Raw genomic sequence first — 8,651 nt, 5'->3', positions numbered from 1 at the left:
ACGCAAAGCAAGCTTGTCGAGTTCCTCGACAAGCCTAACAAGGAACTCGACGAGGAAAACGATGTGTTTCGCCCGACGAGTTACTCGGACGTGTGTACGAGGCCTCATTCAAGGTTTTATAAAGATAAGTACACCAGCAATTATAGGATCAAGACATATGTATGGGTAATAGATGAAAAAAGAGCATTCACCACATCCCAATTAAATAATTATTGCAAGATTCTGAAGCTAAGGGACTTTTTTAGGTGCATGTAAAGACGGACAATAATCCAAGGGAGAAGAAAACATGGGCACAACATGAGGCTCTGGTGTGCCAATGCTTTCTGCTCCCTTGGATTATTGTGTCATGATGGTTGAATAGACTCAGGAGCAGTTGGGCACCCTTTGAAGGTCTTTCCCTAATGTGCATGTTCTGGGTCCATTCATCTCTCCTGCGCCCACTAGACAATTCTACACTTGGTACCAATCAGGGGCTCCATCTTATTTGCAAATATAGTGGTTTTTACTATTTTGTCATCTGGTCCTTTTGGTCTAAAGAAATTCCATGAATGGTTGGTCTGATCTCTACTAGCGGCAAGCCCCTGAGGAAGCCCACCAAGGGTGAAACATGTTGGGAATTGCCACTGTTATGAAATCATGATATAAAAGTGTGACATTTGAAGCATTGTTTTTTTATCATGTTATTTTTTGAAATAATATGTGATGCATAATAAAACTGTGATGTTTTAATGTTCCAAAAAAAGTTGTGATAGTGTCTTTACATGCACCTTAAAAAGTCCCTTAGTTTCAGAATCTTGCATTAACAGCACTCATAGGAGTTGAGCAAGGGGCTAGCCAGCTACATATGTATATATTTTTTATCTTTTGACTCAAAAATACACAGTGGATTTAGTTTAAGATCAAATGCATAAATATGGAAACATTAAAACATGCTATTCAATGTCACATTCATTTAAGACATCATTTAAAAAATTAGCTAGGTCTACTCCTTTTTTGTAATATAATATTCCAGTCTGAGACAAGGTCCGGGCTTGGCACAGGCTCTGTTTGTTCTCTGTCTTTTTTGAATTGCTTATCTAATGTATAAGCCTGCCCTTTGCTCAGATTTATGTGTTGGGGCAGTGCTGTGTGTATTTACAGTCTCCTGACCTGGAGGCCCAGAGCTGAAAAAACGAAGAGGAAACCAGGTCCCGCAACATAAACAAAGACAAAGTGGGAGGGAAGGCACACACACATCTCAATCTGAACAGTTTTACCATGCTGGAGAGAATTAATGATTACATTAAACAATGGAAAACATGGTTTATGGTTTTGTGTGACTATCTGTGCTGGTTTCTCTTGTTTGTATATTGTACGCTTCACAAAGTGTTTAAAATATTACAAGTGCGTATGAGTGATGATGGTTAAATAATCTCTTAGAGCCTGGGTGATAACAAAACAACAAGAAGGAGGTCCAAATCTACACAGCGTGTTCCTCTAACAACGCAGCAGTCGCATTAAAAAGCTTTGATTATGCGCTACCCCTATCCCTACAGAATGGAATTTTCCTGAAAGGTATGCACTAGCTCAAAAAGTTACCTTTATGTAGAAACATTTTCAGTGGGTGGTGACAAGAGACACTTTGTTTTATCTTGTAAAAAATATTTTAACAACATTTTAAATAAAGATAAATTACAGTGATTAATTAAACCATTTAACTGTCTTGTCCAACAATACTACATAAGATGTTTTATTTTATAGTCAATGTACGCCCTATCTTATCCCATTATCTTTCTTTTGATTCCTTAATAAATACTTTTTGAAAGCATTTTGATATATTTGTTTGATAAGTGCAAAAAATAACTGCTGATCTTGCCAGAAATTCAATGAGCTCTAAATTCTTGTAGTGAGCTGCCTACTTAAGTAGTTGAAAATATTCAATAAATATATTAATAAATGTATTCAATAAAAAAAGTAGTTGAAAATATTCAATACAAAAACAAAACAAAGTAAAGATTCACTTCAATCACGTAAAAAAGCAAACGCCAGATTATTTATTTAACTGCTAATGATTGGATATTTAAAGTTTATTTTCACTTTTTTTTGTGAAAATCCTTAACCACTTGCCTTCTGGGCACTTTTACCCCCTTCCTGCCCATGTCAATCTTCAGCTTTCAGCACTGTCACAATTTGAATGACAATTGCGTGGATGTGCAACTTTGTATGTTTGTTTTCACACAATTATAGCTTTCTTTTGGTGTTATTTATTTGCCACCGTTTTTTTGTTAAATAAACAAAAAAATACAGAAAATTTTGAAATAAAAATATTTTTTTATAGTTTGTTGAGGTGGCCCTGATGGGCACTGATGAGGCAGCACTGGTGGGAACTGGTGGGTCAGCACTGATAGGCAGCACTGATGGGAGCTAATAGGTGACATTGATGGGCACTGATAGGTGGCACTGATAGGCGACACTGATAGGTGGCACTGATGGGCACTGATAGGTGGCACTGGTAGGCTGCACTGATGAGGCTGCACAGATGTGCACTGATGAGGTGGCACTGATGGGTACTAATATGCTGCACTGATGGGCACTGATGGGGCAGCACTGGTGGGTACTGATAAGGAGGCATTGATGGGAACTGATAGGCAGCACTGAAGGGCACTGATAGGTGACACTGATAGGTGGCACTGATGTGCACTGATAGGACGCACTGATTGACACTGGTAGGTGGCACTAATAGGCAGCACTGATAGGTGACACTGGTGAGGAGACACTGATTGACAGCACTGATGGGCACTGATTGGCAGCACTGGTGGGCACTGATTGGCAGCACATGAAAGGCACTGATAGGCAGTACTGATGGGCACTGATAACCAGCACTGGTGGCCACTTTTGGGACTGCACTCATAATCAGGACACTGAAAATCAGTTCCCTGATTATCAGTGAAGATGTCCCTTTCACACAAACTGGTTATCGGCTCTCCTCTCCTCATGCTGTCAGCGTGAAGAAATTAATGCCAATAACCACCTTGTGTTTACATCATGATCAGCTGTGATTGGACACAGCTAATCAGGTGGTAAAGAGCCGCTGATTTGCTCTTTTCCTTGATCTGTGATAAGCTACGTCTGGAGGACACATCGGGCACGTGGTGGGCACAATCACGGAAGGATGTCATATGACGCCATAAGAAGTCTTACTGGTGTATCCCAGGTTAACACTATGAACTACAGAACACCTCTCCCATGTTGTAGAGATGAGAAAAGGGGAGCAGCCTGTAGTCCTTACCCCCATACCAGTTAATGTGTTGCTTTAGCTCATACTCTGAATACTTCTTCATCTTCTTTATAGTAGTAAATAAAGATTACAAACTAAAGGGGTCTTCCGATTTTCCAAAAAGAGGTTTACCTTGGGGGACTAATCTTCACCTGTCTATGTATTTGTTCCAGCATTCCTGTAGAAGATCTGCCCCTATGGGGGCATCAAGTTCAAGAGCTGTAGTTTTTACAGTTGTGTTTTAACTAACTTCTACAGGCAATAAGTAAGTAAATATAGAGCTGTAATAAAATAGCAATAGAGGTACTATAACAGGTACTATCTATCCCTTTGTTCTTAGTATCTTGTTGTGGTCCTGTGTCACTTTCCAAAATCCCTGTTCAGATATTGGTTCTTTCAAATGCCCATTTGTAAATGTTCATGCAATAGTACTGCCCATTGTTGCTCATGTATAAGTAACCTAAAGTGGTAGTAAAGACCGCTTTGTGTTTTTTACCTTCAGGTAAGCCTATAATAAGGCTTGCAGGTAGGTAAAATTAATATCTCGTAAACATGCACAGTTTAAGAGATAGTCACCTTGGATACAGCCAGTTACGTCACCGGCGCATGCGCTCTGAAGGTCTGCCATACCTTTCCAGACCATCAGAGCTTCGCGCAGGAACCGGGAGCTACCGCGCACATGCACGGGAGTGACGTCGTCGCGGCTTCGGACAATTAAACAGCCAGAGTGCATGAACCCGGAAGAAAGACTGGAAGAAGATGTCAGCCCTCTCAGCGGTGACAGAGCTCCACTGGAAGACTTCATTCCAAGGTAAGTATTTCATAATGTGCTAGTATGCGATGCATACTAGCACATTATGGGAATGCCTTACAGGTGATTTTTTTTCTTTTTTTTCACCCGCCACAATTTACTACTTCTTTAAATTCATTACACTTCTCTTTATCCACTGTGTCTTGTTGTTCTCCATTCTTGAAGAGATATATTTGATGCCACAAAAGCAAAAGCTGTTTGATGCTTTTATGGCATGCATATGTATGCTAACTATACATAAGTCATTCCTTAGCTGATACTTTTGCCTGCATCTGACTAATATAACAAGTAACTTATTTTTACTTTTCTATTATGCATATTTTAGAGTGTTTTACAGAGTTTATGCAGAACTACTCTGATTTGGAACAGAATATCTGGTGGCTCTGACCAAATACAAGATAAAATAATACAGTTTTACCCTTGTCTCAGCATAATACACAGATCCCATATGCAGTGCCTTTTAAAGGGTAACTCCACTTTGTGGGGAAAAAAAAGCAAATAAAAAAACAAACATAGCATATACAATTGCGGCACAAATCATATAGTGATTGAATGTTATTAAAATTACCTTTCCCCTTCAATCTGCAGTGCTGGAATTTTCGGTAAAATGCAATGCTACCTGAAGGTGTTCTGTACACAAATAGTGTACAGATAGCCCCTCCCTGAGATGTCATTCCTGCTTGTGTGATTGGCTTACTGATTTTCCCAGAAGTCTGCACTAAGATACAAGGTAGATGTTGAGCATCTCCTGCAACAAAAATGTAGTTTTTGATGAGATACTCTCAAGGGAACCACATTTAAAGGGACGCAGATCCTGTAGCTTTCTTCATTAGAGCCCTGCAGGTGCAGCAGCTGATTGTTATTTTTAAACCACTCCCATTCAGGTTCACTTAGCATATGGACACAGACAAACAAACAGCTATTCTTTCGGAACAACAAAAGGTAAGAAACTGCAACAACGTTTGTTAAAATCCCTGCAATATGCATAGAATACCCAGAGGGGAATGTTTTTTCTCAACAAAAGTGAAGCTATTCTTTAGGTGGTTGCCACCAAAACTATTGCTCAAATAATATACAAAGATAATGAGCCAGCCATGATGGGTTTTCGATCATATCAGAACAGATTTCTCCTCCCACAAGTCAATGACAATACAAAGGCAACTTACTGTAAAGCAGGTGATACAGCTTAGAAGGAAGTCAGCTTAGAACTGCAGGTCCATTGCCACTTTCAATTAACTCTGATTGATCTCTAAAGCAACTCAAACTAATTTTAAGCGCAATTTCAAGAGGAGTACACCTGAAAGCACAGTGCATTTGGCCATCAACATGACCATTGCCTTTTCTAAAGTGCGTAGAATGAACTAGGATATACCAACATTTCAGCAACGAGTTCTGGATGTTATCTAAAGCTATGCTTTAAATTAAATCTTCAATGACAACTCATATTTTTAGAGAAGCAACTCCAATCATCGCACTGTAGGGAACTCTGAAGGACTATAGGTTGCATTTTGGCTTAGTTTGGTTTAGCCACATTACACACAATGAATGAGTGTTTAGCTTTAACACCCTGGAATTAGTATGGAGCTGGGAGTTGGACCAATACTATTGGAATGCTGAGAAATGTATGCCAGTTATGGCATTACGGATATCCTTACCAATATATTTTCTGCATTGCACATAGCAACATTTTAATTGCAGTGGCCAAAATATTTCAGAAAACTCAGGAACAAATCTTTAATATTTTTAATATATTCTGGCTTTTTCATAAACTAGGCCAATTTATGTGTAATGAAAAATCAAACCCACGAACATCCATAATAAGTATTAAAGTAAGTATTAAAACAGGCCCCAACATCACTTACCCTAAATGATTTTAAAGGATTTCACTGACCCAGCTTGGCGTAGAGAAGGGTGTAAAGATACACAAAATGCACCAGAAATATAAGCTGTTTCAAGCCAATAAAAAGTGGATGTCAGCTTTCCTGCAAATAATTTTTTATTGCTGCCAGTGTTTTTGAAAGGCATGGCAGGAGCAACGGAAAAGTCCACAAATTTCTCAAGTCCTGCCCATTACATGTCCACATTATTTTCATCTGCATTTTAAAATCAAAGGTTGGTTAAAACCATATTTTATTACATGTATGACTCTCCTGCCAAAAATAATTTTTCCCTTTCCAGGCCAACATGCTTAATAGCAACAAGTATTAATGCTGTAACCAACCTTAGCAAGCCTTGCCAGTATAAGACAACGCTGCAAACATTGAGATGAATGGATCTATTTTATGAACCATAAAAGTTTTATTTGTCTTGACGCTAAAACAGGTTTAGTCAGGGAGTTGACATGCTTTAAATAAATTAGTATAATTAATTTCCACTTTTGATACAATAGAAACAGAGCAGTGACGAACAGCTTATTTCTTCCTGTTCCCATTTGATAACGATATTGATAGTGTTCTGTTTTTTTTCCCCTTCCTTGTCGACTTGTAGAGGGCCAGGCTAAGCCACATAGATTCAGCCCGTTTATTAGAAGCTGGAAAAAAAAAGGATCAAGACCTGGTTGTACCACAGCTACCTCTGACAGCTAAGGAACCAGTTTGGCGTCTGGTTTGCCTGTTGTTTTACTGCTGACCTTCAGATCAACTTTAACCCCTGACTTCTACGAGCATATATCATGACAAGAGCCTGTTTAACACAAATGGTGCCCAACCAAAGGGGAGAAAAGAGAGTCAAGATTTCCTTTTTTACGAAGAATTCGGTTTTTCACCCCTCTTTTCTCAGTCTCCACAGGTGAAATCCTTCCTAGCAGCTGGCTTATGAAATATTGTGGTGGGAGGCCTTAATAAGCTGAAAGCACCCTCAGCTGGAGATAAATGTATGCAAATGAGATGCACAAACAAAGGAGCTTGGACAGAGAAATATCTGCAGTTCCAGCTAAATGCTGCCTACAGCAGGAAGATGAACAGCTTTGATAAAATGGTAACAAAAAGCACCTTTTTATCCTCCAGCATGTTTTACATTGCAATAGACCATTGTCATTGTAAGCCATTGGAGCATGCAGAGGTTTTCTGCACTATTTCAGCAACCTGGTTAAACATTTGTTTTAGAGCATTCATTGAATATAATAAACATGCTTCTCTATATGCTGATTTAGGACTCTTTGTTTTCTACTTTTATTTTATTTCTTCACAATGTGATCACTTACTTTATAAAAAAAAAGTACAACGTGAAAGTATTTTTTTGCATTACCTATAGGTTATTAAAAAATATATATGTGTGTGTTAATAAATTGTGACAATACTAAGCAGGCAATAAATAGCTACTACACAGTGCTGGATTTATTTAAAGTCTTAAAAAGGGATACCTTGAAATGAGGTAATTCCTACTAAAGCTTTGTAAATAAATATAATTTTATTTTTATTTATTTTTACTAACAAACTAAATGTAACTCCAAGAATTTGTTCTTCGGTAGGGAATAGCACAGGAATGCATTTTGAGTTAGTTTATTATTTAAAATGTATAGAAAATAGAGTTAAGAAAATAGCAGATTACAACAAAATAAATAAGGCAAAAAAGTATATATATGTAAAAAAAAGTCTAAATATAGCATATAAATAAATCATGAATACTATTTGTCCTTGTGATTGAAAAGCAACTGATACAGAATATGAGATGAAATATGATTTAGTATAAAATATATTTTAGATTATTATATAATGTGTATATATATATATATATGTGTATATATATATGTATATATATATATATAAATACACACACATACATTTTCCACCCCCCCCAAAAAAAAAAAGCTTTCTAGAAACATATATTGTATTTTATTTTTCGCCTTAGTAATTATGGTACAAATGTAATTTTAATTAGAACATCTGGCTCACAAAACAAGCTATAATTTTATTTATGTTGCATTTGCAGTGTTTGGTATTTATCATCCAGGGTGGCTGGAAAACATAAAATGCATATACATACATCACAAAACCCTTTCCCTCACTTTTACAAATATTTAATGATTGCAAATGGTTAAAAAAAATAACAGCAAGCCTACCAGCAGTCTTAGCTCATTAACTTTCGAATGGAAACATACATTTAGAGATCATAGCTGAAACATGGATGCAATTCCAGTGCTTTCTCTTCTATCTTTAAGCTTATGGCAGTGTAATTATATTCAACTGCTGCTGTATGAAAAGGGCAAACAGCCTCTTCTACACAGAACAATGAAATTACAGCTGAGATTTCAGCTAGCAAGAGCCGTCTTCTCAAGGCTTTTATGATTCATTATTTCCCATTAAATACAGTATTAGAAGTGTACACTAGATAGTGCCTGGTTTCTGCTCAGTGCACATTATCCATATTACGCAGGTCTGGGGAGCAGAATTAGGAAACTTTGGGGGAATGAGCAATATGTGTTTGCTGTTAGAAGGACCATATGGCTCATCTTTCTCAATTGCTTTCATTGCAGTTCTGATGCAGGAGAAATTAAAGTTTTATTTGATGTGGCGCTGCTTAATGAACTGTCTTCTGTTTGGAAAATTGAATATGTTTTCTGTTATTTGAACACAGAAACCTCAT

General features: G+C 37.5%; 1 long non-coding RNA gene across 1 annotated transcript; it reads left to right on the top strand.

Annotated features, from left to right (window-relative positions):
• The first annotated feature begins 1,373 nt into the window (after positions 1-1,373).
• Positions 1,374-7,213, top strand: LOC120935445. Its single transcript, XR_005748490.1, has 4 exons — positions 1,374-1,554; positions 3,430-3,521; positions 4,952-5,009; positions 6,555-7,213. It is a non-coding gene; the product is annotated as an uncharacterized LOC120935445 (long non-coding RNA).
• Positions 7,214-8,651: the final 1,438 nt, after the last annotated feature.

Source organism: Rana temporaria, chromosome 4 (assembly GCF_905171775.1).
Source record: "Rana temporaria chromosome 4, aRanTem1.1, whole genome shotgun sequence".
NCBI lineage: Eukaryota > Metazoa > Chordata > Amphibia > Anura > Ranidae > Rana > Rana temporaria.
The sequence above is the reverse complement of the archived record's forward strand: the minus strand, read 5'-3'. Positions and strand labels throughout refer to the sequence as shown.